Source organism: Schistocerca piceifrons, unplaced genomic scaffold (assembly GCF_021461385.2).
Source record: "Schistocerca piceifrons isolate TAMUIC-IGC-003096 unplaced genomic scaffold, iqSchPice1.1 HiC_scaffold_383, whole genome shotgun sequence".
Classification (NCBI taxonomy): Eukaryota; Metazoa; Arthropoda; class Insecta; order Orthoptera; family Acrididae; genus Schistocerca; species Schistocerca piceifrons.
In genome coordinates this window covers 52,576-77,966 of record NW_025728607.1, presented here as the reverse complement: position 1 = coordinate 77,966, position 25,391 = coordinate 52,576, and the positions used below count along the sequence as shown (strand labels likewise).

The following is a 25,391-nucleotide window of genomic DNA, read 5'->3' as shown; positions in this document are numbered from 1 at the left end:
CAACTTCCACGCAGGGTGATGATCTTTTGGTCACCACACTCGCCAGCTGAAATCGGCGCCGCCTTTTCGTAGTAGGAAAAGAGTAGTGGCCCGTGGGGGGATCGAACCCACGACCTTCGCGTTATTAGCACGACGCTCTAACCAACTGAGCTAACGGGCCTCGGCAGATGCAGTTGCTCAGCCCTACGCTGGAAACAGGTGGCATGAAGCCGCACACCATTTCTATGGTCGTCGTGTGTCTGCTTCCCTAGTCTATATTCTGCTGACGGTCACGAAACAGTAGCTATATTGCGAGCAGGACGGGAAACGGCCGCTCGGACAGCTCAAACTTGTCACGATTCGTGTGGAAAAAATTCCGTTCCGGTACCGGGAATCGAACCCGGGCCTCCTGGGTGAAAGCCAGGTATCCTAGCCACTAGACCACACCGGATGTGGCCGTTTCGTTCGACCGTTCGTACGGTCGCTTGTCGCATTTCGTGTCGAGTGCCGCGTCGGCGCCCCCCCTCTCTTTGCGAGCATCTGTGCACATACTGACTGGCAAGGCGCGCACCTCAAACGTCGCAGAGCAATGCTTTTGGCTTCATGCTCTGCTGGGAGAAGAGGAAAAGGGAAGCTGTAAGTAGCAATAACAGGAAGTAAACATTTTCCCGCTGAAGCGTTGAAACGCTGTGGATAACAAACAAGAAATACGTTGGCGCCCTAGCAACAGCACCACCATGTCACAGAAAATTAAATGCCCCGGGTGAGGATCGAACTCACGACCTTAAGATTATGAGACTTACGCGCTGCCTACTGCGCTACCGAGGCACGGGTGCACCGCTTGTCCTGGAAACTGGGTAAACACCTTACCCAATATTAGACGTAGAGACACTGTACTTCCTGGATAACGTGTTCTGTTGCTACACGTGCACTGCCGGCCCAGTTGATTGCGGTGCTGCTGCAGCTGTTGCAACGATAGGCAGCACTCCTTGTCGTTGAAGTTCAGTGCCTCGGAGGCACCCGGACCCAGCAACTTGTGAGGCCAGGCCGACGCTAGTCTGTAGAACATGATGCGAGCGTCCTAGTGGGGACCCGCGAGTGCTGCGTTCTCGGTCCTTCTCAAGGGAAATCCAGCTACACATTCTTGTGGATCGTGCATCTCAAGCGCTCAAGCCACGCGGCAGCATTATCGCGGGAAAAGCAAAATGATGCATCGGCCGGGAATCGAACCCGGGCCGCCCGCGTGGCAGGCGAGCATTCTACCACTGAACCACCGATGCTCGGGCCAGCGGTAACTTGACGCTGCTTGCCGAGCAGATGTCTCAAGGGAAAGTGGGACTGCCGTCAAGCGCCGTAGCATTCTGTGGAAAAGATGCTGCAGACGCTGAATCCTGCACTGCACTGCTCTGCTTAAAAATGCCGCCAGAACGCGGTCCTCTGCGTACTCTTGCGTTGCCGGCGCCCAACTCTTGCCAAAGGATGCGAAATGTGCGCGGATACGCTGTCCGAATGCGTCTGGATGTGCTCCCCTAGCCTGCCTCGAAATGCGCCTGCCAGGTACGATCACCTTCGGCCGCTGCCGACTGGCGGGAAGCCGACACAGCGCGGACGCGCGGCGCTCGCTTGTGCGGTGGTGGTGTAATGGTCAGCATAGTTGCGTTCCAAGCAGTTGATCCGGGTTCGATTCCCGGCCACCGCAGCAGGCTTTTAATTTCGCGTATGAGTACTTTTGCCACGCGCTCTTAAATTATTGTTTTTTCGCCCTCTTACTCGCTGCATACCAGCCCTTAGTGTGTCTCGACTTGTCTCGACTTTGCTCGGCTGACGCGAGAGCTGACGCTCTCAAATCGGCCTATATCAAAACGACAAGCACGAGAAACGACTGAGAGAGGTAAGGAGAGGCGAGGCGATGGACACACAGCACGCCCCCTTCATTTCACGGTGGCGTCTCCCTGACCGAATCGGGCTGTAGCTCCGAAAAGAAAGGAGAAACAAAAATAGGAAGTAAAAGTGCCAATAGCGCCCTGTGTTCCCATGCGCTCACCCGCCCAAGTACTGACAAGGGCCAAAGTTGTTACGCATCGGCAATCGGACATTTTCTTTCATTTTCTCTTTATCGGTTGAGAACCAGTGTATTCAAGATATTATGGCCATTGCCGAGTGAATGCTGTAGCGCTCCCCGACGAGTCGGGTTCGGATCCTCTATCAACTTCCACGCAGGGTGATGATCTTTTGGTCACCACACTCGCCAGCTGAAATCGGCGCCGCCTTTTCGTAGTAGGAAAAGAGTAGTGGCCCGTGGGGGGATCGAACCCACGACCTTCGCGTTATTAGCACGACGCTCTAACCAACTGAGCTAACGGGCCTCGGCAGATGCAGTTGCTCAGCCCTACGCTGGAAACAGGTGGCATGAAGCCGCACACCATTTCTATGGTCGTCGTGTGTCTGCTTCCCTAGTCTATATTCTGCTGACGGTCACGAAACAGTAGCTATATTGCGAGCAGGACGGGAAACGGCCGCTCGGACAGCTCAAACTTGTCACGATTCGTGTGGAAAAAATTCCGTTCCGGTACCGGGAATCGAACCCGGGCCTCCTGGGTGAAAGCCAGGTATCCTAGCCACTAGACCACACCGGATGTGGCCGTTTCGTTCGACCGTTCGTACGGTCGCTTGTCGCATTTCGTGTCGAGTGCCGCGTCGGCGCCCCCCTCTCTTTGCGAGCATCTGTGCACATACTGACTGGCAAGGCGCGCACCTCAAACGTCGCAGAGCAATGCTTTTGGCTTCATGCTCTGCTGGGAGAAGAGGAAAAGGGAAGCTGTAAGTAGCAATAACAGGAAGTAAACATTTTCCCGCTGAAGCGTTGAAACGCTGTGGATAACAAACAAGAAATACGTTGGCGCCCTAGCAACAGCACCACCATGTCACAGAAAATTAAATGCCCCGGGTGAGGATCGAACTCACGACCTTAAGATTATGAGACTTACGCGCTGCCTACTGCGCTACCGAGGCACGGGTGCACCGCTTGTCCTGGAAACTGGGTAAACACCTTACCCAATATTAGACGTAGAGACACTGTACTTCCTGGATAACGTGTTCTGTTGCTACACGTGCACTGCCGGCCCAGTTGATTGCGGTGCTGCTGCAGCTGTTGCAACGATAGGCAGCACTCCTTGTCGTTGAAGTTCAGTGCCTCGGAGGCACCCGGACCCAGCAACTTGTGAGGCCAGGCCGACGCTAGTCTGTAGAACATGATGCGAGCGTCCTAGTGGGGACCCGCGAGTGCTGCGTTCTCGGTCCTTCTCAAGGGAAATCCAGCTACACATTCTTGTGGATCGTGCATCTCAAGCGCTCAAGCCACGCGGCAGCATTATCGCGGGAAAAGCAAAATGATGCATCGGCCGGGAATCGAACCCGGGCCGCCCGCGTGGCAGGCGAGCATTCTACCACTGAACCACCGATGCTCGGGCCAGCGGTAACTTGACGCTGCTTGCCGAGCAGATGTCTCAAGGGAAAGTGGGGACTGCCGTCAAGCGCCGTAGCATTCTGTGGAAAAGATGCTGCAGACGCTGAATCCTGCACTGCACTGCTCTGCTTAAAAATGCCGCCAGAACGCGGTACTCTGCGTACTCTTGCGTTGCCGGCGCCCAACTCTTGCCAAAGGATGCGAAATGTGCGCGGATACGCTGTCCGAATGCGTCTGGATGTGCTCCCCTAGCCTGCCTCGAAATGCGCCTGCCAGGTACGATCACCTTCGGCCGCTGCCGACTGGCGGGAAGCCGACACAGCGCGGACGCGCGGCGCTCGCTTGTGCGGTGGTGGTGTAATGGTCAGCATAGTTGCGTTCCAAGCAGTTGATCCGGGTTCGATTCCCGGCCACCGCAGCAGGCTTTTAATTTCGCGTATGAGTACTTTTGCCACGCGCTCTTAAATTATTGTTTTTTCGCCCTCTTACTCGCTGCATACCAGCCCTTAGTGTGTCTCGACTTGTCTCGACTTTGCTCGGCTGACGCGAGAGCTGACGCTCTCAAATCGGCCTATATCAAAACGACAAGCACGAGAAACGACTGAGAGAGGTAAGGAGAGGCGAGGCGATGGACACACAGCACGCCCCCTTCATTTCACGGTGGCGTCTCCCTGACCGAATCGGGCTGTAGCTCCGAAAAGAAAGGAGAAACAAAAATAGGAAGTAAAAGTGCCAATAGCGCCCTGTGTTCCCATGCGCTCACCCGCCCAAGTACTGACAAGGGCCAAAGTTGTTACGCATCGGCAATCGGACATTTTCTTTCATTTTCTCTTTATCGGTTGAGAACCAGTGTATTCAAGATATTATGGCCATTGCCGAGTGAATGCTGTAGCGCTCCCCGACGAGTCGGGTTCGGATCCTCTATCAACTTCCACGCAGGGTGATGATCTTTTGGTCACCACACTCGCCAGCTGAAATCGGCGCCGCCTTTTCGTAGTAGGAAAAGAGTAGTGGCCCGTGGGGGGATCGAACCCACGACCTTCGCGTTATTAGCACGACGCTCTAACCAACTGAGCTAACGGGCCTCGGCAGATGCAGTTGCTCAGCCCTACGCTGGAAACAGGTGGCATGAAGCCGCACACCATTTCTATGGTCGTCGTCGTGTGTCTGCTTCCCTAGTCTATATTCTGCTGACGGTCACGAAACAGTAGCTATATTGCGAGCAGGACGGGAAACGGCCGCTCGGACAGCTCAAACTTGTCACGATTCGTGTGGAAAAAATTCCGTTCCGGTACCGGGAATCGAACCCGGGCCTCCTGGGTGAAAGCCAGGTATCCTAGCCACTAGACCACACCGGATGTGGCCGTTTCGTTCGACCGTTCGTACGGTCGCTTGTCGCATTTCGTGTCGAGTGCCGCGTCGGCGCCCCCCTCTCTTTGCGAGCATCTGTGCACATACTGACTGGCAAGGCGCGCACCTCAAACGTCGCAGAGCAATGCTTTTGGCTTCATGCTCTGCTGGGAGAAGAGGAAAAGGGAAGCTGTAAGTAGCAATAACAGGAAGTAAACATTTTCCCGCTGAAGCGTTGAAACGCTGTGGATAACAAACAAGAAATACGTTGGCGCCCTAGCAACAGCACCACCATGTCACAGAAAATTAAATGCCCCGGGTGAGGATCGAACTCACGACCTTAAGATTATGAGACTTACGCGCTGCCTACTGCGCTACCGAGGCACGGGTGCACCGCTTGTCCTGGAAACTGGGTAAACACCTTACCCAATATTAGACGTAGAGACACTGTACTTCCTGGATAACGTGTTCTGTTGCTACACGTGCACTGCCGGCCCAGTTGATTGCGGTGCTGCTGCAGCTGTTGCAACGATAGGCAGCACTCCTTGTCGTTGAAGTTCAGTGCCTCGGAGGCACCCGGACCCAGCAACTTGTGAGGCCAGGCCGACGCTAGTCTGTAGAACATGATGCGAGCGTCCTAGTGGGGACCCGCGAGTGCTGCGTTCTCGGTCCTTCTCAAGGGAAATCCAGCTACACATTCTTGTGGATCGTGCATCTCAAGCGCTCAAGCCACGCGGCAGCATTATCGCGGGAAAAGCAAAATGATGCATCGGCCGGGAATCGAACCCGGGCCGCCCGCGTGGCAGGCGAGCATTCTACCACTGAACCACCGATGCTCGGGCCAGCGGTAACTTGACGCTGCTTGCCGAGCAGATGTCTCAAGGGAAAGTGGGACTGCCGTCAAGCGCCGTAGCATTCTGTGGAAAAGATGCTGCAGACGCTGAATCCTGCACTGCACTGCTCTGCTTAAAAATGCCGCCAGAACGCGGTCCTCTGCGTACTCTTGCGTTGCCGGCGCCCAACTCTTGCCAAAGGATGCGAAATGTGCGCGGATACGCTGTCCGAATGCGTCTGGATGTGCTCCCCTAGCCTGCCTCGAAATGCGCCTGCCAGGTACGATCACCTTCGGCCGCTGCCGACTGGCGGGAAGCCGACACAGCGCGGACGCGCGGCGCTCGCTTGTGCGGTGGTGGTGTAATGGTCAGCATAGTTGCGTTCCAAGCAGTTGATCCGGGTTCGATTCCCGGCCACCGCAGCAGGCTTTTAATTTCGCGTATGAGTACTTTTGCCACGCGCTCTTAAATTATTGTTTTTTTCGCCCTCTTACTCGCTGCATACCAGCCCTTAGTGTGTCTCGACTTGTCTCGACTTTGCTCGGCTGACGCGAGAGCTGACGCTCTCAAATCGGCCTATATCAAAACGACAAGCACGAGAAACGACTGAGAGAGGTAAGGAGAGGCGAGGCGATGGACACACAGCACGCCCCCTTCATTTCACGGTGGCGTCTCCCTGACCGAATCGGGCTGTAGCTCCGAAAAGAAAGGAGAAACAAAAATAGGAAGTAAAAGTGCCAATAGCGCCCTGTGTTCCCATGCGCTCACCCGCCCAAGTACTGACAAGGGCCAAAGTTGTTACGCATCGGCAATCGGACATTTTCTTTCATTTTCTCTTTATCGGTTGAGAACCAGTGTATTCAAGATATTATGGCCATTGCCGAGTGAATGCTGTAGCGCTCCCCGACGAGTCGGGTTCGGATCCTCTATCAACTTCCACGCAGGGTGATGATCTTTTGGTCACCACACTCGCCAGCTGAAATCGGCGCCGCCTTTTCGTAGTAGGAAAAGAGTAGTGGCCCGTGGGGGGATCGAACCCACGACCTTCGCGTTATTAGCACGACGCTCTAACCAACTGAGCTAACGGGCCTCGGCAGATGCAGTTGCTCAGCCCTACGCTGGAAACAGGTGGCATGAAGCCGCACACCATTTCTATGGTCGTCGTGTGTCTGCTTCCCTAGTCTATATTCTGCTGACGGTCACGAAACAGTAGCTATATTGCGAGCAGGACGGGAAACGGCCGCTCGGACAGCTCAAACTTGTCACGATTCGTGTGGAAAAAATTCCGTTCCGGTACCGGGAATCGAACCCGGGCCTCCTGGGTGAAAGCCAGGTATCCTAGCCACTAGACCACACCGGATGTGGCCGTTTCGTTCGACCGTTCGTACGGTCGCTTGTCGCATTTCGTGTCGAGTGCCGCGTCGGCGCCCCCCTCTCTTTGCGAGCATCTGTGCACATACTGACTGGCAAGGCGCGCACCTCAAACGTCGCAGAGCAATGCTTTTGGCTTCATGCTCTGCTGGGAGAAGAGGAAAAGGGAAGCTGTAAGTAGCAATAACAGGAAGTAAACATTTTCCCGCTGAAGCGTTGAAACGCTGTGGATAACAAACAAGAAATACGTTGGCGCCCTAGCAACAGCACCACCATGTCACAGAAAATTAAATGCCCCGGGTGAGGATCGAACTCACGACCTTAAGATTATGAGACTTACGCGCTGCCTACTGCGCTACCGAGGCACGGGTGCACCGCTTGTCCTGGAAACTGGGTAAACACCTTACCCAATATTAGACGTAGAGACACTGTACTTCCTGGATAACGTGTTCTGTTGCTACACGTGCACTGCCGGCCCAGTTGATTGCGGTGCTGCTGCAGCTGTTGCAACGATAGGCAGCACTCCTTGTCGTTGAAGTTCAGTGCCTCGGAGGCACCCGGACCCAGCAACTTGTGAGGCCAGGCCGACGCTAGTCTGTAGAACATGATGCGAGCGTCCTAGTGGGGACCCGCGAGTGCTGCGTTCTCGGTCCTTCTCAAGGGAAATCCAGCTACACATTCTTGTGGATCGTGCATCTCAAGCGCTCAAGCCACGCGGCAGCATTATCGCGGGAAAAGCAAAATGATGCATCGGCCGGGAATCGAACCCGGGCCGCCCGCGTGGCAGGCGAGCATTCTACCACTGAACCACCGATGCTCGGGCCAGCGGTAACTTGACGCTGCTTGCCGAGCAGATGTCTCAAGGGAAAGTGGGACTGCCGTCAAGCGCCGTAGCATTCTGTGGAAAAGATGCTGCAGACGCTGAATCCTGCACTGCACTGCTCTGCTTAAAAATGCCGCCAGAACGCGGTCCTCTGCGTACTCTTGCGTTGCCGGCGCCCAACTCTTGCCAAAGGATGCGAAATGTGCGCGGATACGCTGTCCGAATGCGTCTGGATGTGCTCCCCTAGCCTGCCTCGAAATGCGCCTGCCAGGTACGATCACCTTCGGCCGCTGCCGACTGGCGGGAAGCCGACACAGCGCGGACGCGCGGCGCTCGCTTGTGCGGTGGTGGTGTAATGGTCAGCATAGTTGCGTTCCAAGCAGTTGATCCGGGTTCGATTCCCGGCCACCGCAGCAGGCTTTTAATTTCGCGTATGAGTACTTTTGCCACGCGCTCTTAAATTATTGTTTTTTCGCCCTCTTACTCGCTGCATACCAGCCCTTAGTGTGTCTCGACTTGTCTCGACTTTGCTCGGCTGACGCGAGAGCTGACGCTCTCAAATCGGCCTATATCAAAACGACAAGCACGAGAAACGACTGAGAGAGGTAAGGAGAGGCGAGGCGATGGACACACAGCACGCCCCCTTCATTTCACGGTGGCGTCTCCCTGACCGAATCGGGCTGTAGCTCCGAAAAGAAAGGAGAAACAAAAATAGGAAGTAAAAGTGCCAATAGCGCCCTGTGTTCCCATGCGCTCACCCGCCCAAGTACTGACAAGGGCCAAAGTTGTTACGCATCGGCAATCGGACATTTTCTTTCATTTTCTCTTTATCGGTTGAGAACCAGTGTATTCAAGATATTATGGCCATTGCCGAGTGAATGCTGTAGCGCTCCCCGACGAGTCGGGTTCGGATCCTCTATCAACTTCCACGCAGGGTGATGATCTTTTGGTCACCACACTCGCCAGCTGAAATCGGCGCCGCCTTTTCGTAGTAGGAAAAGAGTAGTGGCCCGTGGGGGGATCGAACCCACGACCTTCGCGTTATTAGCACGACGCTCTAACCAACTGAGCTAACGGGCCTCGGCAGATGCAGTTGCTCAGCCCTACGCTGGAAACAGGTGGCATGAAGCCGCACACCATTTCTATGGTCGTCGTGTGTCTGCTTCCCTAGTCTATATTCTGCTGACGGTCACGAAACAGTAGCTATATTGCGAGCAGGACGGGAAACGGCCGCTCGGACAGCTCAAACTTGTCACGATTCGTGTGGAAAAAATTCCGTTCCGGTACCGGGAATCGAACCCGGGCCTCCTGGGTGAAAGCCAGGTATCCTAGCCACTAGACCACACCGGATGTGGCCCGTTTCGTTCGACCGTTCGTACGGTCGCTTGTCGCATTTCGTGTCGAGTGCCGCGTCGGCGCCCCCCTCTCTTTGCGAGCATCTGTGCACATACTGACTGGCAAGGCGCGCACCTCAAACGTCGCAGAGCAATGCTTTTGGCTTCATGCTCTGCTGGGAGAAGAGGAAAAGGGAAGCTGTAAGTAGCAATAACAGGAGCAATAACAGGAAGTAAACATTTTCCCGCTGAAGCGTTGAAACGCTGTGGATAACAAACAAGAAATACGTTGGCGCCCTAGCAACAGCACCACCATGTCACAGAAAATTAAATGCCCCGGGTGAGGATCGAACTCACGACCTTAAGATTATGAGACTTACGCGCTGCCTACTGCGCTACCGAGGCACGGGTGCACCGCTTGTCCTGGAAACTGGGTAAACACCTTACCCAATATTAGACGTAGAGACACTGTACTTCCTGGATAACGTGTTCTGTTGCTACACGTGCACTGCCGGCCCAGTTGATTGCGGTGCTGCTGCAGCTGTTGCAACGATAGGCAGCACTCCTTGTCGTTGAAGTTCAGTGCCTCGGAGGCACCCGGACCCAGCAACTTGTGAGGCCAGGCCGACGCTAGTCTGTAGAACATGATGCGAGCGTCCTAGTGGGGACCCGCGAGTGCTGCGTTCTCGGTCCTTCTCAAGGGAAATCCAGCTACACATTCTTGTGGATCGTGCATCTCAAGCGCTCAAGCCACGCGGCAGCATTATCGCGGGAAAAGCAAAATGATGCATCGGCCGGGAATCGAACCCGGGCCGCCCGCGTGGCAGGCGAGCATTCTACCACTGAACCACCGATGCTCGGGCCAGCGGTAACTTGACGCTGCTTGCCGAGCAGATGTCTCAAGGGAAAGTGGGACTGCCGTCAAGCGCCGTAGCATTCTGTGGAAAAGATGCTGCAGACGCTGAATCCTGCACTGCACTGCTCTGCTTAAAAATGCCGCCAGAACGCGGTCCTCTGCGTACTCTTGCGTTGCCGGCGCCCAACTCTTGCCAAAGGATGCGAAATGTGCGCGGATACGCTGTCCGAATGCGTCTGGATGTGCTCCCCTAGCCTGCCTCGAAATGCGCCTGCCAGGTACGATCACCTTCGGCCGCTGCCGACTGGCGGGAAGCCGACACAGCGCGGACGCGCGGCGCTCGCTTGTGCGGTGGTGGTGTAATGGTCAGCATAGTTGCGTTCCAAGCAGTTGATCCGGGTTCGATTCCCGGCCACCGCAGCAGGCTTTTAATTTCGCGTATGAGTACTTTTGCCACGCGCTCTTAAATTATTGTTTTTTCGCCCTCTTACTCGCTGCATACCAGCCCTTAGTGTGTCTCGACTTGTCTCGACTTTGCTCGGCTGACGCGAGAGCTGACGCTCTCAAATCGGCCTATATCAGAAACGACAAGCACGAGAAACGACTGAGAGAGGTAAGGAGAGGCGAGGCGATGGACACACAGCACGCCCCCTTCATTTCACGGTGGCGTCTCCCTGACCGAATCGGGCTGTAGCTCCGAAAAGAAAGGAGAAACAAAAATAGGAAGTAAAAGTGCCAATAGCGCCCTGTGTTCCCATGCGCTCACCCGCCCAAGTACTGACAAGGGCCAAAGTTGTTACGCATCGGCAATCGGACATTTTCTTTCATTTTCTCTTTATCGGTTGAGAACCAGTGTATTCAAGATATTATGGCCATTGCCGAGTGAATGCTGTAGCGCTCCCCGACGAGTCGGGTTCGGATCCTCTATCAACTTCCACGCAGGGTGATGATCTTTTGGTCACCACACTCGCCAGCTGAAATCGGCGCCGCCTTTTCGTAGTAGGAAAAGAGTAGTGGCCCGTGGGGGGATCGAACCCACGACCTTCGCGTTATTAGCACGACGCTCTAACCAACTGAGCTAACGGGCCTCGGCAGATGCAGTTGCTCAGCCCTACGCTGGAAACAGGTGGCATGAAGCCGCACACCATTTCTATGGTCGTCGTGTGTCTGCTTCCCTAGTCTATATTCTGCTGACGGTCACGAAACAGTAGCTATATTGCGAGCAGGACGGGAAACGGCCGCTCGGACAGCTCAAACTTGTCACGATTCGTGTGGAAAAAATTCCGTTCCGGTACCGGGAATCGAACCCGGGCCTCCTGGGTGAAAGCCAGGTATCCTAGCCACTAGACCACACCGGATGTGGCCGTTTCGTTCGACCGTTCGTACGGTCGCTTGTCGCATTTCGTGTCGAGTGCCGCGTCGGCGCCCCCCTCTCTTTGCGAGCATCTGTGCACATACTGACTGGCAAGGCGCGCACCTCAAACGTCGCAGAGCAATGCTTTTGGCTTCATGCTCTGCTGGGAGAAGAGGAAAAGGGAAGCTGTAAGTAGCAATAACAGGAAGTAAACATTTTCCCGCTGAAGCGTTGAAACGCTGTGGATAACAAACAAGAAATACGTTGGCGCCCTAGCAACAGCACCACCATGTCACAGAAAATTAAATGCCCCGGGTGAGGATCGAACTCACGACCTTAAGATTATGAGACTTACGCGCTGCCTACTGCGCTACCGAGGCACGGGTGCACCGCTTGTCCTGGAAACTGGGTAAACACCTTACCCAATATTAGACGTAGAGACACTGTACTTCCTGGATAACGTGTTCTGTTGCTACACGTGCACTGCCGGCCCAGTTGATTGCGGTGCTGCTGCAGCTGTTGCAACGATAGGCAGCACTCCTTGTCGTTGAAGTTCAGTGCCTCGGAGGCACCCGGACCCAGCAACTTGTGAGGCCAGGCCGACGCTAGTCTGTAGAACATGATGCGAGCGTCCTAGTGGGGACCCGCGAGTGCTGCGTTCTCGGTCCTTCTCAAGGGAAATCCAGCTACACATTCTTGTGGATCGTGCATCTCAAGCGCTCAAGCCACGCGGCAGCATTATCGCGGGAAAAGCAAAATGATGCATCGGCCGGGAATCGAACCCGGGCCGCCCGCGTGGCAGGCGAGCATTCTACCACTGAACCACCGATGCTCGGGCCAGCGGTAACTTGACGCTGCTTGCCGAGCAGATGTCTCAAGGGAAAGTGGGACTGCCGTCAAGCGCCGTAGCATTCTGTGGAAAAGATGCTGCAGACGCTGAATCCTGCACTGCACTGCTCTGCTTAAAAATGCCGCCAGAACGCGGTCCTCTGCGTACTCTTGCGTTGCCGGCGCCCAACTCTTGCCAAAGGATGCGAAATGTGCGCGGATACGCTGTCCGAATGCGTCTGGATGTGCTCCCCTAGCCTGCCTCGAAATGCGCCTGCCAGGTACGATCACCTTCGGCCGCTGCCGACTGGCGGGAAGCCGACACAGCGCGGACGCGCGGCGCTCGCTTGTGCGGTGGTGGTGTAATGGTCAGCATAGTTGCGTTCCAAGCAGTTGATCCGGGTTCGATTCCCGGCCACCGCAGCAGGCTTTTAATTTCGCGTATGAGTACTTTTGCCACGCGCTCTTAAATTATTGTTTTTTCGCCCTCTTACTCGCTGCATACCAGCCCTTAGTGTGTCTCGACTTGTCTCGACTTTGCTCGGCTGACGCGAGAGCTGACGCTCTCAAATCGGCCTATATCAAAACGACAAGCACGAGAAACGACTGAGAGAGGTAAGGAGAGGCGAGGCGATGGACACACAGCACGCCCCCTTCATTTCACGGTGGCGTCTCCCTGACCGAATCGGGCTGTAGCTCCGAAAAGAAAGGAGAAACAAAAATAGGAAGTAAAAGTGCCAATAGCGCCCTGTGTTCCCATGCGCTCACCCGCCCAAGTACTGACAAGGGCCAAAGTTGTTACGCATCGGCAATCGGACATTTTCTTTCATTTTCTCTTTATCGGTTGAGAACCAGTGTATTCAAGATATTATGGCCATTGCCGAGTGAATGCTGTAGCGCTCCCCGACGAGTCGGGTTCGGATCCTCTATCAACTTCCACGCAGGGTGATGATCTTTTGGTCACCACACTCGCCAGCTGAAATCGGCGCCGCCTTTTCGTAGTAGGAAAAGAGTAGTGGCCCGTGGGGGGATCGAACCCACGACCTTCGCGTTATTAGCACGACGCTCTAACCAACTGAGCTAACGGGCCTCGGCAGATGCAGTTGCTCAGCCCTACGCTGGAAACAGGTGGCATGAAGCCGCACACCATTTCTATGGTCGTCGTGTGTCTGCTTCCCTAGTCTATATTCTGCTGACGGTCACGAAACAGTAGCTATATTGCGAGCAGGACGGGAAACGGCCGCTCGGACAGCTCAAACTTGTCACGATTCGTGTGGAAAAAATTCCGTTCCGGTACCGGGAATCGAACCCGGGCCTCCTGGGTGAAAGCCAGGTATCCTAGCCACTAGACCACACCGGATGTGGCCGTTTCGTTCGACCGTTCGTACGGTCGCTTGTCGCATTTCGTGTCGAGTGCCGCGTCGGCGCCCCCCTCTCTTTGCGAGCATCTGTGCACATACTGACTGGCAAGGCGCGCACCTCAAACGTCGCAGAGCAATGCTTTTGGCTTCATGCTCTGCTGGGAGAAGAGGAAAAGGGAAGCTGTAAGTAGCAATAACAGGAAGTAAACATTTTCCCGCTGAAGCGTTGAAACGCTGTGGATAACAAACAAGAAATACGTTGGCGCCCTAGCAACAGCACCACCATGTCACAGAAAATTAAATGCCCCGGGTGAGGATCGAACTCACGACCTTAAGATTATGAGACTTACGCGCTGCCTACTGCGCTACCGAGGCACGGGTGCACCGCTTGTCCTGGAAACTGGGTAAACACCTTACCCAATATTAGACGTAGAGACACTGTACTTCCTGGATAACGTGTTCTGTTGCTACACGTGCACTGCCGGCCCAGTTGATTGCGGTGCTGCTGCAGCTGTTGCAACGATAGGCAGCACTCCTTGTCGTTGAAGTTCAGTGCCTCGGAGGCACCCGGACCCAGCAACTTGTGAGGCCAGGCCGACGCTAGGTAGAACATGATGCGAGCGTCCTAGTGGGGACCCGCGAGTGCTGCGTTCTCGGTCCTTCTCAAGGGAAATCCAGCTACACATTCTTGTGGATCGTGCATCTCAAGCGCTCAAGCCACGCGGCAGCATTATCGCGGGAAAAGCAAAATGATGCATCGGCCGGGAATCGAACCCGGGCCGCCCGCGTGGCAGGCGAGCATTCTACCACTGAACCACCGATGCTCGGGCCAGCGGTAACTTGACGCTGCTTGCCGAGCAGATGTCTCAAGGGAAAGTGGGACTGCCGTCAAGCGCCGTAGCATTCTGTGGAAAAGATGCTGCAGACGCTGAATCCTGCACTGCACTGCTCTGCTTAAAAATGCCGCCAGAACGCGGTACTCTGCGTACTCTTGCGTTGCCGGCGCCCAACTCTTGCCAAAGGATGCGAAATGTGCGCGGATACGCTGTCCGAATGCGTCTGGATGTGCTCCCCTAGCCTGCCTCGAAATGCGCCTGCCAGGTACGATCACCTTCGGCCGCTGCCGACTGGCGGGAAGCCGACACAGCGCGGACGCGCGGCGCTCGCTTGTGCGGTGGTGGTGTAATGGTCAGCATAGTTGCGTTCCAAGCAGTTGATCCGGGTTCGATTCCCGGCCACCGCAGCAGGCTTTTAATTTCGCGTATGAGTTCTTTTGCCACGCGCTCTTAAATTATTGTTTTTTCGCCCTCTTACTCGCTGCATACCAGCCCTTAGTGTGTCTCGACTTGTCTCGACTTTGCTCGGCTGACGCGAGAGCTGACGCTCTCAAATCGGCCTATATCAAAACGACAAGCACGAGAAACGACTGAGAGAGGTAAGGAGAGGCGAGGCGATGGACACACAGCACGCCCCCTTCATTTCACGGTGGCGTCTCCCTGACCGAATCGGGCTGTAGCTCCGAAAAGAAAGGAGAAACAAAAATAGGAAGTAAAAGTGCCAATAGCGCCCTGTGTTCCCATGCGCTCACCCGCCCAAGTACTGACAAGGGCCAAAGTTGTTACGCATCGGCAATCGGACATTTTCTTTCATTTTCTCTTTATCGGTTGAGAACCAGTGTATTCAAGATATTATGGCCATTGCCGAGTGAATGCTGTAGCGCTCCCCGACGAGTCGGGTTCGGATCCTCTATCAACTTCCACGCAGGGTGATGATCTTTTGGTCACCACACTCGCCAGCTGAAATCGGCGCCGCCTTTTCGTAGTAGGAAAAGAGTAGTGGCCCGTGGGGGGATCGAACCCACGACCTTCGCGTTATTAGCACGACGCTCTAACCAACTGAGCTAACGGGCCTCGGCAGATGCAGTTGCTCAGCCCTACGCTGGAAACAGGTGGCATGAAGCCGCACACCATTTCTATGGTCGTCGTGTGTCTGCTTCCCTAGTCTATATTCTGCTGACGGTCACGAAACAGTAGCTATATTGCGAGCAGGACGGGAAACGGCCGCTCGGACAGCTCAAACTTGTCACGATTCGTGTGGAAAAAATTCCGTTCCGGTACCGGGAATCGAACCCGGGCCTCCTGGGTGAAAGCCAGGTATCCTAGCCACTAGACCACACCGGATGTGGCCGTTTCGTTCGACCGTTCGTACGGTCGCTTGTCGCATTTCGTGTCGAGTGCCGCGTCGGCGCCCCCCTCTCTTTGCGAGCATCTGTGCACATACTGACTGGCAAGGCGCGCACCTCAAACGTCGCAGAGCAATGCTTTTGGCTTCATGCTCTGCTGGGAGAAGAGGAAAAGGGAAGCTGTAAGTAGCAATAACAGGAAGTAAACATTTTCCCGCTGAAGCGTTGAAACGCTGTGGATAACAAACAAGAAATACGTTGGCGCCCTAGCAACAGCACCACCATGTCACAGAAAATTAAATGCCCCGGGTGAGGATCGAACTCACGACCTTAAGATTATGAGACTTACGCGCTGCCTACTGCGCTACCGAGGCACGGGTGCACCGCTTGTCCTGGAAACTGGGTAAACACCTTACCCAATATTAGACGTAGAGACACTGTACTTCCTGGATAACGTGTTCTGTTGCTACACGTGCACTGCCGGCCCAGTTGATTGCGGTGCTGCTGCAGCTGTTGCAACGATAGGCAGCACTCCTTGTCGTTGAAGTTCAGTGCCTCGGAGGCACCCGGACCCAGCAACTTGTGAGGCCAGGCCGACGCTAGTCTGTAGAACATGATGCGAGCGTCCTAGTGGGGACCCGCGAGTGCTGCGTTCTCGGTCCTTCTCAAGGGAAATCCAGCTACACATTCTTGTGGATCGTGCATCTCAAGCGCTCAAGCCACGCGGCAGCATTATCGCGGGAAAAGCAAAATGATGCATCGGCCGGGAATCGAACCCGGGCCGCCCGCGTGGCAGGCGAGCATTCTACCACTGAACCACCGATGCTCGGGCCAGCGGTAACTTGACGCTGCTTGCCGAGCAGATGTCTCAAGGGAAAGTGGGACTGCCGTCAAGCGCCGTAGCATTCTGTGGAAAAGATGCTGCAGACGCTGAATCCTGCACTGCACTGCTCTGCTTAAAAATGCCGCCAGAACGCGGTACTCTGCGTACTCTTGCGTTGCCGGCGCCCAACTCTTGCCAAAGGATGCGAAATGTGCGCGGATACGCTGTCCGAATGCGTCTGGATGTGCTCCCCTAGCCTGCCTCGAAATGCGCCTGCCAGGTACGATCACCTTCGGCCGCTGCCGACTGGCGGGAAGCCGACACAGCGCGGACGCGCGGCGCTCGCTTGTGCGGTGGTGGTGTAATGGTCAGCATAGTTGCGTTCCAAGCAGTTGATCCGGGTTCGATTCCCGGCCACCGCAGCAGGCTTTTAATTTCGCGTATGAGTTCTTTTGCCACGCGCTCTTAAATTATTGTTTTTTCGCCCTCTTACTCGCTGCATACCAGCCCTTAGTGTGTCTCGACTTGTCTCGACTTTGCTCGGCTGACGCGAGAGCTGACGCTCTCAAATCGGCCTATATCAAAACGACAAGCACGAGAAACGACTGAGAGAGGTAAGGAGAGGCGAGGCGATGGACACACAGCACGCCCCCTTCATTTCACGGTGGCGTCTCCCTGACCGAATCGGGCTGTAGCTCCGAAAAGAAAGGAGAAACAAAAATAGGAAGTAAAAGTGCCAATAGCGCCCTGTGTTCCCATGCGCTCACCCGCCCAAGTACTGACAAGGGCCAAAGTTGTTACGCATCGGCAATCGGACATTTTCTTTCATTTTCTCTTTATCGGTTGAGAACCAGTGTATTCAAGATATTATGGCCATTGCCGAGTGAATGCTGTAGCGCTCCCCGACGAGTCGGGTTCGGATCCTCTATCAACTTCCACGCAGGGTGATGATCTTTTGGTCACCACACTCGCCAGCTGAAATCGGCGCCGCCTTTTCGTAGTAGGAAAAGAGTAGTGGCCCGTGGGGGGATCGAACCCACGACCTTCGCGTTATTAGCACGACGCTCTAACCAACTGAGCTAACGGGCCTCGGCAGATGCAGTTGCTCAGCCCTACGCTGGAAACAGGTGGCATGAAGCCGCACACCATTTCTATGGTCGTCGTGTGTCTGCTTCCCTAGTCTATATTCTGCTGACGGTCACGAAACAGTAGCTATATTGCGAGCAGGACGGGAAACGGCCGCTCGGACAGCTCAAACTTGTCACGATTCGTGTGGAAAAAATTCCGTTCCGGTACCGGGAATCGAACCCGGGCCTCCTGGGTGAAAGCCAGGTATCCTAGCCACTAGACCACACCGGATGTGGCCGTTTCGTTCGACCGTTCGTACGGTCGCTTGTCGCATTTCGTGTCGAGTGCCGCGTCGGCGCCCCCCTCTCTTTGCGAGCATCTGTGCACATACTGACTGGCAAGGCGCGCACCTCAAACGTCGCAGAGCAATGCTTTTGGCTTCATGCTCTGCTGGGAGAAGAGGAAAAGGGAAGCTGTAAGTAGCAATAACAGGAAGTAAACATTTTCCCGCTGAAGCGTTGAAACGCTGTGGATAACAAACAAGAAATACGTTGGCGCCCTAGCAACAGCACCACCATGTCACAGAAAATTAAATGCCCCGGGTGAGGATCGAACTCACGACCTTAAGATTATGAGACTTACGCGCTGCCTACTGCGCTACCGAGGCACGGGTGCACCGCTTGTCCTGGAAACTGGGTAAACACCTTACCCAATATTAGACGTAGAGACACTGTACTTCCTGGATAACGTGTTCTGTTGCTACACGTGCACTGCCGGCCCAGTTGATTGCGGTGCTGCTGCAGCTGTTGCAACGATAGGCAGCACTCCTTGTCGTTGAAGTTCAGTGCCTCGGAGGCACCCGGACCCAGCAACTTGTGAGGCCAGGCCGACGCTAGTCTGTAGAACATGATGCGAGCGTCCTAGTGGGGACCCGCGAGTGCTGCGTTCTCGGTCCTTCTCAAGGGAAATCCAGCTACACATTCTTGTGGATCGTGCATCTCAAGCGCTCAAGCCACGCGGCAGCATTATCGCGGGAAAAGCAAAATGATGCATCGGCCGGGAATCGAACCCGGGCCGCCCGCGTGGCAGGCGAGCATTCTACCACTGAACCACCGATGCTCGGGCCAGCGGTAACTTGACGCTGCTTGCCGAGCAGATGTCTCAAGGGAAAGTGGGACTGCCGTCAAGCGCCGTAGCATTCTGTGGAAAAGATGCTGCAGACGCTGAATCCTGCACTGCACTGCTCTGCTTAAAAATGCCGCCAGAACGCGGTACTCTGCGTACTCTTGCGTTGCCGGCGCCCAACTCTTGCCAAAGGATGCGAAATGTGCGCGGATACGCTGTCCGAATGCGTCTGGATGTGCTCCCCTAGCCTGCCTCGAAATGCGCCTGCCAGGTACGATCACCTTCGGCCGCTGCCGACTGGCGGGAAGCCGACACAGCGCGGACGCGCGGCGCTCGCTTGTGCGGTGGTGGTGTAATGGTCAGCATAGTTGCGTTCCAAGCAGTTGATCCGGGTTCGATTCCCGGCCACCGCAGCAGGCTTTTAATTTCGCGTATGAGTTCTTTTGCCACGCGCTCTTAAATTATTGTTTTTTCGCCCTCTTACTCGCTGCATACCAGCCCTTAGTGTGTCTCGACTTGTCTCGACTTTGCTCGGCTGACGCGAGAGCTGACGCTCTCAAATCGGCCTATATCAAAACGACAAGCACGAGAAACGACTGAGAGAGGTAAGGAGAGGCGAGGCGATGGACACACAGCACGCCCCCTTCATTTCACGGTGGCGTCTCCCTGACCGAATCGGGCTGTAGCTCCGAAAAGAAAGGAGAAACAAAAATAGGAAGTAAAAGTGCCAATAGCGCCCTGTGTTCCCATGCGCTCACCCGCCCAAGTACTGACAAGGGCCAAAGTTGTTACGCATCGGCAATCGGACATTTTCTTTCATTTTCTCTTTATCGGTTGAGAACCAGTGTATTCAAGATATTATGGCCATTGCCGAGTGAATGCTGTAGCGCTCCCCGACGAGTCGGGTTCGGATCCTCTATCAACTTCCACGCAGGGTGATGATCTTTTGGTCACCACACTCGCCAGCTGAAATCGGCGCCGCCTTTTCGTAGTAGGAAAAGAGTAGTGGCCCGTGGGGGGATCGAACCCACGACCTTCGCGTTATTAGCACGACGCTCTAACCAACTGAGCTAACGGGCCTCGGCAGATGCAGTTGCTCAGCCCTACGCTGGAAACAGGTGGCATGAAGCCGCACACCATTTCTATGGTCGTCGTGTGTCTGCTTCCCTAGTCTATATTCTGCTGACGGTCACGAAACAGTAGCTATATTGCGAGCAGGACGGGAAACGGCCGCTCGGACAGCTCAAACTTGTCACGATTCGTGTGGAAAAAATTCCGTTCCGGTACCGGGAATCGAACCCGGGCCTCCTGGGTGAAAGCCAGGTATCCTAGCCACTAGACCACACCGGATGTGGCCGTTTCGTTCGACCGTTCGTACGGTCGCTTGTCGCATTTCGTGTCGAGTGCCGCGTCGGCGCCCCCCTCTCTTTGCGAGCATCTGTGCACATACTGACTGGCAAGGCGCGCACCTCAAACGTCGCAGAGCAATGCTTTTGGCTTCATGCTCTGCTGGGAGAAGAGGAAAAGGGAAGCTGTAAGTAGCAATAACAGGAAGTAAACATTTTCCCGCTGAAGCGTTGAAACGCTGTGGATAACAAACAAGAAATACGTTGGCGCCCTAGCAACAGCACCACCATGTCACAGAAAATTAAATGCCCCGGGTGAGGATCGAACTCACGACCTTAAGATTATGAGACTTACGCGCTGCCTACTGCGCTACCGAGGCACGGGTGCACCGCTTGTCCTGGAAACTGGGTAAACACCTTACCCAATATTAGACGTAGAGACACTGTACTTCCTGGATAACGTGTTCTGTTGCTACACGTGCACTGCCGGCCCAGTTGATTGCGGTGCTGCTGCAGCTGTTGCAACGATAGGCAGCACTCCTTGTCGTTGAAGTTCAGTGCCTCGGAGGCACCCGGACCCAGCAACTTGTGAGGCCAGGCCGACGCTAGTCTGTAGAACATGATGCGAGCGTCCTAGTGGGGACCCGCGAGTGCTGCGTTCTCGGTCCTTCTCAAGGGAAATCCAGCTACACATTCTTGTGGATCGTGCATCTCAAGCGCTCAAGCCACGCGGCAGCATTATCGCGGGAAAAGCAAAATGATGCATCGGCCGGGAATCGAACCCGGGCCGCCCGCGTGGCAGGCGAGCATTCTACCACTGAACCACCGATGCTCGGGCCAGCGGTAACTTGACGCTGCTTGCCGAGCAGATGTCTCAAGGGAAAGTGGGACTGCCGTCAAGCGCCGTAGCATTCTGTGGAAAAGATGCTGCAGACGCTGAATCCTGCACTGCACTGCTCTGCTTAAAAATGCCGCCAGAACGCGGTACTCTGCGTACTCTTGCGTTGCCGGCGCCCAACTCTTGCCAAAGGATGCGAAATGTGCGCGGATACGCTGTCCGAATGCGTCTGGATGTGCTCCCCTAGCCTGCCTCGAAATGCGCCTGCCAGGTACGATCACCTTCGGCCGCTGCCGACTGGCGGGAAGCCGACACAGCGCGGACGCGCGGCGCTCGCTTGTGCGGTGGTGGTGTAATGGTCAGCATAGTTGCGTTCCAAGCAGTTGATCCGGGTTCGATTCCCGGCCACCGCAGCAGGCTTTTAATTTCGCGTATGAGTTCTTTTGCCACGCGCTCTTAAATTATTGTTTTTTCGCCCTCTTACTCGCTGCATACCAGCCCTTAGTGTGTCTCGACTTGTCTCGACTTTGCTCGGCTGACGCGAGAGCTGACGCTCTCAAATCGGCCTATATCAAAACGACAAGCACGAGAAACGACTGAGAGAGGTAAGGAGAGGCGAGGCGATGGACACACAGCACGCCCCCTTCATTTCACGGTGGCGTCTCCCTGACCGAATCGGGCTGTAGCTCCGAAAAGAAAGGAGAAACAAAAATAGGAAGTAAAAGTGCCAATAGCGCCCTGTGTTCCCATGCGCTCACCCGCCCAAGTACTGACAAGGGCCAAAGTTGTTACGCATCGGCAATCGGACATTTTCTTTCATTTTCTCTTTATCGGTTGAGAACCAGTGTATTCAAGATATTATGGCCATTGCCGAGTGAATGCTGTAGCGCTCCCCGACGAGTCGGGTTCGGATCCTCTATCAACTTCCACGCAGGGTGATGATCTTTTGGTCACCACACTCGCCAGCTGAAATCGGCGCCGCCTTTTCGTAGTAGGAAAAGAGTAGTGGCCCGTGGGGGGATCGAACCCACGACCTTCGCGTTATTAGCACGACGCTCTAACCAACTGAGCTAACGGGCCTCGGCAGATGCAGTTGCTCAGCCCTACGCTGGAAACAGGTGGCATGAAGCCGCACACCATTTCTATGGTCGTCGTGTGTCTGCTTCCCTAGTCTATATTCTGCTGACGGTCACGAAACAGTAGCTATATTGCGAGCAGGACGGGAAACGGCCGCTCGGACAGCTCAAACTTGTCACGATTCGTGTGGAAAAAATTCCGTTCCGGTACCGGGAATCGAACCCGGGCCTCCTGGGTGAAAGCCAGGTATCCTAGCCACTAGACCACACCGGATGTGGCCGTTTCGTTCGACCGTTCGTACGGTCGCTTGTCGCATTTCGTGTCGAGTGCCGCGTCGGCGCCCCCCTCTCTTTGCGAGCATCTGTGCACATACTGACTGGCAAGGCGCGCACCTCAAACGTCGCAGAGCAATGCTTTTGGCTTCATGCTCTGCTGGGAGAAGAGGAAAAGGGAAGCTGTAAGTAGCAATAACAGGAAGTAAACATTTTCCCGCTGAAGCGTTGAAACGCTGTGGATAACAAACAAGAAATACGTTGGCGCCCTAGCAACAGCACCACCATGTCACAGAAAATTAAATGCCCCGGGTGAGGATCGAACTCACGACCTTAAGATTATGAGACTTACGCGCTGCCTACTGCGCTACCGAGGCACGGGTGCACCGCTTGTCCTGGAAACTGGGTAAACACCTTACCCAATATTAGACGTAGAGACACTGTACTTCCTGGATAACGTGTTCTGTTGCTACACGTGCACTGCCGGCCCAGTTGATTGCGGTGCTGCTGCAGCTGTTGCAACGATAGGCAGCACTCCTTGTCGTTGAAGTTCAGTGCCTCGGAGGCACCCGGACCCAGCAACTTGTGAGGCCAGGCCGACGCTAGTCTGTAGAACATGATGCGAGCGTCCTAGTGGGGACCCGCGAGTGCTGCGTTCTCGGTCCTTCTCAAGGGAAATCCAGCTACACATTCTTGTGGATCGTGCATCTCAAGCGCTCAAGCCACGCGGCAGCATTATCGCGGGAAAAGCAAAATGATGCATCGGCCGGGAATCGAACCCGGGCCGCCCGCGTGGCAGGCGAGCATTCTACCACTGAACCACCGATGCTCGGGCCAGCGGTAACTTGACGCTGCTTGCCGAGCAGATGTCTCAAGGGAAAGTGGGACTGCCGTCAAGCGCCGTAGCATTCTGTGGAAAAGATGCTGCAGACGCTGAATCCTGCACTGCACTGCTCTGCTTAAAAATGCCGCCAGAACGCGGTACTCTGCGTACTCTTGCGTTGCCGGCGCCCAACTCTTGCCAAAGGATGCGAAATGTGCGCGGATACGCTGTCCGAATGCGTCTGGATGTGCTCCCCTAGCCTGCCTCGAAATGCGCCTGCCAGGTACGATCACCTTCGGCCGCTGCCGACTGGCGGGAAGCCGACACAGCGCGGACGCGCGGCGCTCGCTTGTGCGGTGGTGGTGTAATGGTCAGCATAGTTGCGTTCCAAGCAGTTGATCCGGGTTCGATTCCCGGCCACCGCAGCAGGCTTTTAATTTCGCGTATGAGTTCTTTTGCCACGCGCTCTTAAATTATTGTTTTTTCGCCCTCTTACTCGCTGCATACCAGCCCTTAGTGTGTCTCGACTTGTCTCGACTTTGCTCGGCTGACGCGAGAGCTGACGCTCTCAAATCGGCCTATATCAAAACGACAAGCACGAGAAACGACTGAGAGAGGTAAGGAGAGGCGAGGCGATGGACACACAGCACGCCCCCTTCATTTCACGGTGGCGTCTCCCTGACCGAATCGGGCTGTAGCTCCGAAAAGAAAGGAGAAACAAAAATAGGAAGTAAAAGTGCCAATAGCGCCCTGTGTTCCCATGCGCTCACCCGCCCAAGTACTGACAAGGGCCAAAGTTGTTACGCATCGGCAATCGGACATTTTCTTTCATTTTCTCTTTATCGGTTGAGAACCAGTGTATTCAAGATATTATGGCCATTGCCGAGTGAATGCTGTAGCGCTCCCCGACGAGTCGGGTTCGGATCCTCTATCAACTTCCACGCAGGGTGATGATCTTTTGGTCACCACACTCGCCAGCTGAAATCGGCGCCGCCTTTTCGTAGTAGGAAAAGAGTAGTGGCCCGTGGGGGGATCGAACCCACGACCTTCGCGTTATTAGCACGACGCTCTAACCAACTGAGCTAACGGGCCTCGGCAGATGCAGTTGCTCAGCCCTACGCTGGAAACAGGTGGCATGAAGCCGCACACCATTTCTATGGTCGTCGTGTGTCTGCTTCCCTAGTCTATATTCTGCTGACGGTCACGAAACAGTAGCTATATTGCGAGCAGGACGGGAAACGGCCGCTCGGACAGCTCAAACTTGTCACGATTCGTGTGGAAAAAATTCCGTTCCGGTACCGGGAATCGAACCCGGGCCTCCTGGGTGAAAGCCAGGTATCCTAGCCACTAGACCACACCGGATGTGGCCGTTTCGTTCGACCGTTCGTACGGTCGCTTGTCGCATTTCGTGTCGAGTGCCGCGTCGGCGCCCCCCTCTCTTTGCGAGCATCTGTGCACATACTGACTGGCAAGGCGCGCACCTCAAACGTCGCAGAGCAATGCTTTTGGCTTCATGCTCTGCTGGGAGAAGAGGAAAAGGGAAGCTGTAAGTAGCAATAACAGGAAGTAAACATTTTCCCGCTGAAGCGTTGAAACGCTGTGGATAACAAACAAGAAATACGTTGGCGCCCTAGCAACAGCACCACCGTGTCACAGAAAATTAAATGCCCCGGGTGAGGATCGAACTCACGACCTTAAGATTATGAGACTTACGCGCTGCCTACTGCGCTACCGAGGCACGGGTGCACCGCTTGTCCTGGAAACTGGGTAAACACCTTACCCAATATTAGACTTAGAGACACTGTACTTCCTGGATAACGTGTTCTGTTGCTACACGTGCACTGCCGGCCCAGTTGATTGCGGTGCTGCTGCAGCTGTTGCAACGATAGGCAGCACTCCTTGTCGTTGAAGTTCAGTGCCTCGGAGGCACCCGGACCCAGCAACTTGTGAGGCCAGGCCGACGCTAGTCTGTAGAACATGATGCGAGCGTCCTAGTGGGGACCCGCGAGTGCTGCGTTCTCGGTCCTTCTCAAGGGAAATCCAGCTACACATTCTTGTGGATCGTGCATCTCAAGCGCTCAAGCCACGCGGCAGCATTATCGCGGGAAAAGCAAAATGATGCATCGGCCGGGAATCGAACCCGGGCCGCCCGCGTGGCAGGCGAGCATTCTACCACTGAACCACCGATGCTCGGGCCAGCGGTAACTTGACGCTGCTTGCCGAGCAGATGTCTCAAGGGAAAGTGGGACTGCCGTCAAGCGCCGTAGCATTCTGTGGAAAAG

General features: G+C 55.1%; 59 non-coding genes across 59 annotated transcripts; 11 read left to right on the top strand and 48 right to left on the bottom strand.

Moving 5' to 3' along the window:
• Positions 1–86: 86 nt before the first annotated feature.
• Trnai-aau lies at positions 87–160 on the bottom strand. Its single transcript has one exon. It is a non-coding gene; the product is annotated as a tRNA-Ile (tRNA).
• Positions 161–358: 198 nt separating this feature from the next.
• On the bottom strand, positions 359–430 carry Trnae-uuc. Its single transcript has one exon. It is a non-coding gene; the product is annotated as a tRNA-Glu (tRNA).
• A 304-nt stretch (positions 431–734) lies between these two features.
• On the bottom strand, positions 735–807 carry Trnam-cau. The gene has a single exon. It is a non-coding gene; the product is annotated as a tRNA-Met (tRNA).
• Positions 808–1,188: 381 nt separating this feature from the next.
• On the bottom strand, positions 1,189–1,259 carry Trnag-gcc. Its single transcript has one exon. It is a non-coding gene; the product is annotated as a tRNA-Gly (tRNA).
• Positions 1,260–1,606: 347 nt separating this feature from the next.
• Trnag-ucc lies at positions 1,607–1,678 on the top strand. Its single transcript has one exon. It is a non-coding gene; the product is annotated as a tRNA-Gly (tRNA).
• Positions 1,679–2,271: 593 nt separating this feature from the next.
• On the bottom strand, positions 2,272–2,345 carry Trnai-aau. The gene has a single exon. It is a non-coding gene; the product is annotated as a tRNA-Ile (tRNA).
• Positions 2,346–2,543: 198 nt separating this feature from the next.
• On the bottom strand, positions 2,544–2,615 carry Trnae-uuc. The gene has a single exon. It is a non-coding gene; the product is annotated as a tRNA-Glu (tRNA).
• Positions 2,616–2,918: 303 nt separating this feature from the next.
• On the bottom strand, positions 2,919–2,991 carry Trnam-cau. The gene has a single exon. It is a non-coding gene; the product is annotated as a tRNA-Met (tRNA).
• A 381-nt stretch (positions 2,992–3,372) lies between these two features.
• On the bottom strand, positions 3,373–3,443 carry Trnag-gcc. The gene has a single exon. It is a non-coding gene; the product is annotated as a tRNA-Gly (tRNA).
• Positions 3,444–3,791: 348 nt separating this feature from the next.
• Trnag-ucc lies at positions 3,792–3,863 on the top strand. The gene has a single exon. It is a non-coding gene; the product is annotated as a tRNA-Gly (tRNA).
• A 593-nt stretch (positions 3,864–4,456) lies between these two features.
• Positions 4,457–4,530, bottom strand: Trnai-aau. Its single transcript has one exon. It is a non-coding gene; the product is annotated as a tRNA-Ile (tRNA).
• A 201-nt stretch (positions 4,531–4,731) lies between these two features.
• Positions 4,732–4,803, bottom strand: Trnae-uuc. Its single transcript has one exon. It is a non-coding gene; the product is annotated as a tRNA-Glu (tRNA).
• A 303-nt stretch (positions 4,804–5,106) lies between these two features.
• On the bottom strand, positions 5,107–5,179 carry Trnam-cau. Its single transcript has one exon. It is a non-coding gene; the product is annotated as a tRNA-Met (tRNA).
• A 381-nt stretch (positions 5,180–5,560) lies between these two features.
• Positions 5,561–5,631, bottom strand: Trnag-gcc. The gene has a single exon. It is a non-coding gene; the product is annotated as a tRNA-Gly (tRNA).
• A 347-nt stretch (positions 5,632–5,978) lies between these two features.
• On the top strand, positions 5,979–6,050 carry Trnag-ucc. The gene has a single exon. It is a non-coding gene; the product is annotated as a tRNA-Gly (tRNA).
• Positions 6,051–6,644: 594 nt separating this feature from the next.
• Trnai-aau lies at positions 6,645–6,718 on the bottom strand. Its single transcript has one exon. It is a non-coding gene; the product is annotated as a tRNA-Ile (tRNA).
• A 198-nt stretch (positions 6,719–6,916) lies between these two features.
• Positions 6,917–6,988, bottom strand: Trnae-uuc. The gene has a single exon. It is a non-coding gene; the product is annotated as a tRNA-Glu (tRNA).
• Positions 6,989–7,291: 303 nt separating this feature from the next.
• On the bottom strand, positions 7,292–7,364 carry Trnam-cau. Its single transcript has one exon. It is a non-coding gene; the product is annotated as a tRNA-Met (tRNA).
• Positions 7,365–7,745: 381 nt separating this feature from the next.
• Trnag-gcc lies at positions 7,746–7,816 on the bottom strand. Its single transcript has one exon. It is a non-coding gene; the product is annotated as a tRNA-Gly (tRNA).
• Positions 7,817–8,163: 347 nt separating this feature from the next.
• Trnag-ucc lies at positions 8,164–8,235 on the top strand. The gene has a single exon. It is a non-coding gene; the product is annotated as a tRNA-Gly (tRNA).
• Positions 8,236–8,828: 593 nt separating this feature from the next.
• Trnai-aau lies at positions 8,829–8,902 on the bottom strand. The gene has a single exon. It is a non-coding gene; the product is annotated as a tRNA-Ile (tRNA).
• A 198-nt stretch (positions 8,903–9,100) lies between these two features.
• Trnae-uuc lies at positions 9,101–9,172 on the bottom strand. The gene has a single exon. It is a non-coding gene; the product is annotated as a tRNA-Glu (tRNA).
• A 316-nt stretch (positions 9,173–9,488) lies between these two features.
• On the bottom strand, positions 9,489–9,561 carry Trnam-cau. Its single transcript has one exon. It is a non-coding gene; the product is annotated as a tRNA-Met (tRNA).
• Positions 9,562–9,942: 381 nt separating this feature from the next.
• On the bottom strand, positions 9,943–10,013 carry Trnag-gcc. Its single transcript has one exon. It is a non-coding gene; the product is annotated as a tRNA-Gly (tRNA).
• A 347-nt stretch (positions 10,014–10,360) lies between these two features.
• On the top strand, positions 10,361–10,432 carry Trnag-ucc. Its single transcript has one exon. It is a non-coding gene; the product is annotated as a tRNA-Gly (tRNA).
• A 594-nt stretch (positions 10,433–11,026) lies between these two features.
• On the bottom strand, positions 11,027–11,100 carry Trnai-aau. Its single transcript has one exon. It is a non-coding gene; the product is annotated as a tRNA-Ile (tRNA).
• Positions 11,101–11,298: 198 nt separating this feature from the next.
• Positions 11,299–11,370, bottom strand: Trnae-uuc. The gene has a single exon. It is a non-coding gene; the product is annotated as a tRNA-Glu (tRNA).
• Positions 11,371–11,673: 303 nt separating this feature from the next.
• On the bottom strand, positions 11,674–11,746 carry Trnam-cau. Its single transcript has one exon. It is a non-coding gene; the product is annotated as a tRNA-Met (tRNA).
• A 381-nt stretch (positions 11,747–12,127) lies between these two features.
• On the bottom strand, positions 12,128–12,198 carry Trnag-gcc. Its single transcript has one exon. It is a non-coding gene; the product is annotated as a tRNA-Gly (tRNA).
• Positions 12,199–12,545: 347 nt separating this feature from the next.
• On the top strand, positions 12,546–12,617 carry Trnag-ucc. Its single transcript has one exon. It is a non-coding gene; the product is annotated as a tRNA-Gly (tRNA).
• A 593-nt stretch (positions 12,618–13,210) lies between these two features.
• Trnai-aau lies at positions 13,211–13,284 on the bottom strand. Its single transcript has one exon. It is a non-coding gene; the product is annotated as a tRNA-Ile (tRNA).
• Positions 13,285–13,482: 198 nt separating this feature from the next.
• Trnae-uuc lies at positions 13,483–13,554 on the bottom strand. The gene has a single exon. It is a non-coding gene; the product is annotated as a tRNA-Glu (tRNA).
• A 303-nt stretch (positions 13,555–13,857) lies between these two features.
• Trnam-cau lies at positions 13,858–13,930 on the bottom strand. Its single transcript has one exon. It is a non-coding gene; the product is annotated as a tRNA-Met (tRNA).
• A 378-nt stretch (positions 13,931–14,308) lies between these two features.
• Trnag-gcc lies at positions 14,309–14,379 on the bottom strand. The gene has a single exon. It is a non-coding gene; the product is annotated as a tRNA-Gly (tRNA).
• A 347-nt stretch (positions 14,380–14,726) lies between these two features.
• Positions 14,727–14,798, top strand: Trnag-ucc. Its single transcript has one exon. It is a non-coding gene; the product is annotated as a tRNA-Gly (tRNA).
• A 593-nt stretch (positions 14,799–15,391) lies between these two features.
• Positions 15,392–15,465, bottom strand: Trnai-aau. The gene has a single exon. It is a non-coding gene; the product is annotated as a tRNA-Ile (tRNA).
• A 198-nt stretch (positions 15,466–15,663) lies between these two features.
• On the bottom strand, positions 15,664–15,735 carry Trnae-uuc. Its single transcript has one exon. It is a non-coding gene; the product is annotated as a tRNA-Glu (tRNA).
• A 303-nt stretch (positions 15,736–16,038) lies between these two features.
• Trnam-cau lies at positions 16,039–16,111 on the bottom strand. Its single transcript has one exon. It is a non-coding gene; the product is annotated as a tRNA-Met (tRNA).
• A 381-nt stretch (positions 16,112–16,492) lies between these two features.
• On the bottom strand, positions 16,493–16,563 carry Trnag-gcc. The gene has a single exon. It is a non-coding gene; the product is annotated as a tRNA-Gly (tRNA).
• Positions 16,564–16,910: 347 nt separating this feature from the next.
• Trnag-ucc lies at positions 16,911–16,982 on the top strand. The gene has a single exon. It is a non-coding gene; the product is annotated as a tRNA-Gly (tRNA).
• A 593-nt stretch (positions 16,983–17,575) lies between these two features.
• On the bottom strand, positions 17,576–17,649 carry Trnai-aau. Its single transcript has one exon. It is a non-coding gene; the product is annotated as a tRNA-Ile (tRNA).
• A 198-nt stretch (positions 17,650–17,847) lies between these two features.
• On the bottom strand, positions 17,848–17,919 carry Trnae-uuc. The gene has a single exon. It is a non-coding gene; the product is annotated as a tRNA-Glu (tRNA).
• Positions 17,920–18,222: 303 nt separating this feature from the next.
• Trnam-cau lies at positions 18,223–18,295 on the bottom strand. Its single transcript has one exon. It is a non-coding gene; the product is annotated as a tRNA-Met (tRNA).
• A 381-nt stretch (positions 18,296–18,676) lies between these two features.
• Positions 18,677–18,747, bottom strand: Trnag-gcc. Its single transcript has one exon. It is a non-coding gene; the product is annotated as a tRNA-Gly (tRNA).
• Positions 18,748–19,094: 347 nt separating this feature from the next.
• Trnag-ucc lies at positions 19,095–19,166 on the top strand. Its single transcript has one exon. It is a non-coding gene; the product is annotated as a tRNA-Gly (tRNA).
• A 593-nt stretch (positions 19,167–19,759) lies between these two features.
• Trnai-aau lies at positions 19,760–19,833 on the bottom strand. The gene has a single exon. It is a non-coding gene; the product is annotated as a tRNA-Ile (tRNA).
• A 198-nt stretch (positions 19,834–20,031) lies between these two features.
• On the bottom strand, positions 20,032–20,103 carry Trnae-uuc. Its single transcript has one exon. It is a non-coding gene; the product is annotated as a tRNA-Glu (tRNA).
• A 303-nt stretch (positions 20,104–20,406) lies between these two features.
• Trnam-cau lies at positions 20,407–20,479 on the bottom strand. The gene has a single exon. It is a non-coding gene; the product is annotated as a tRNA-Met (tRNA).
• A 381-nt stretch (positions 20,480–20,860) lies between these two features.
• Trnag-gcc lies at positions 20,861–20,931 on the bottom strand. The gene has a single exon. It is a non-coding gene; the product is annotated as a tRNA-Gly (tRNA).
• A 347-nt stretch (positions 20,932–21,278) lies between these two features.
• Trnag-ucc lies at positions 21,279–21,350 on the top strand. The gene has a single exon. It is a non-coding gene; the product is annotated as a tRNA-Gly (tRNA).
• Positions 21,351–21,943: 593 nt separating this feature from the next.
• Positions 21,944–22,017, bottom strand: Trnai-aau. Its single transcript has one exon. It is a non-coding gene; the product is annotated as a tRNA-Ile (tRNA).
• Positions 22,018–22,215: 198 nt separating this feature from the next.
• Trnae-uuc lies at positions 22,216–22,287 on the bottom strand. The gene has a single exon. It is a non-coding gene; the product is annotated as a tRNA-Glu (tRNA).
• A 303-nt stretch (positions 22,288–22,590) lies between these two features.
• On the bottom strand, positions 22,591–22,663 carry Trnam-cau. Its single transcript has one exon. It is a non-coding gene; the product is annotated as a tRNA-Met (tRNA).
• A 381-nt stretch (positions 22,664–23,044) lies between these two features.
• Trnag-gcc lies at positions 23,045–23,115 on the bottom strand. Its single transcript has one exon. It is a non-coding gene; the product is annotated as a tRNA-Gly (tRNA).
• A 347-nt stretch (positions 23,116–23,462) lies between these two features.
• Trnag-ucc lies at positions 23,463–23,534 on the top strand. The gene has a single exon. It is a non-coding gene; the product is annotated as a tRNA-Gly (tRNA).
• A 593-nt stretch (positions 23,535–24,127) lies between these two features.
• Trnai-aau lies at positions 24,128–24,201 on the bottom strand. The gene has a single exon. It is a non-coding gene; the product is annotated as a tRNA-Ile (tRNA).
• A 198-nt stretch (positions 24,202–24,399) lies between these two features.
• Positions 24,400–24,471, bottom strand: Trnae-uuc. The gene has a single exon. It is a non-coding gene; the product is annotated as a tRNA-Glu (tRNA).
• A 303-nt stretch (positions 24,472–24,774) lies between these two features.
• Trnam-cau lies at positions 24,775–24,847 on the bottom strand. The gene has a single exon. It is a non-coding gene; the product is annotated as a tRNA-Met (tRNA).
• Positions 24,848–25,228: 381 nt separating this feature from the next.
• Trnag-gcc lies at positions 25,229–25,299 on the bottom strand. The gene has a single exon. It is a non-coding gene; the product is annotated as a tRNA-Gly (tRNA).
• Positions 25,300–25,391: the final 92 nt, after the last annotated feature.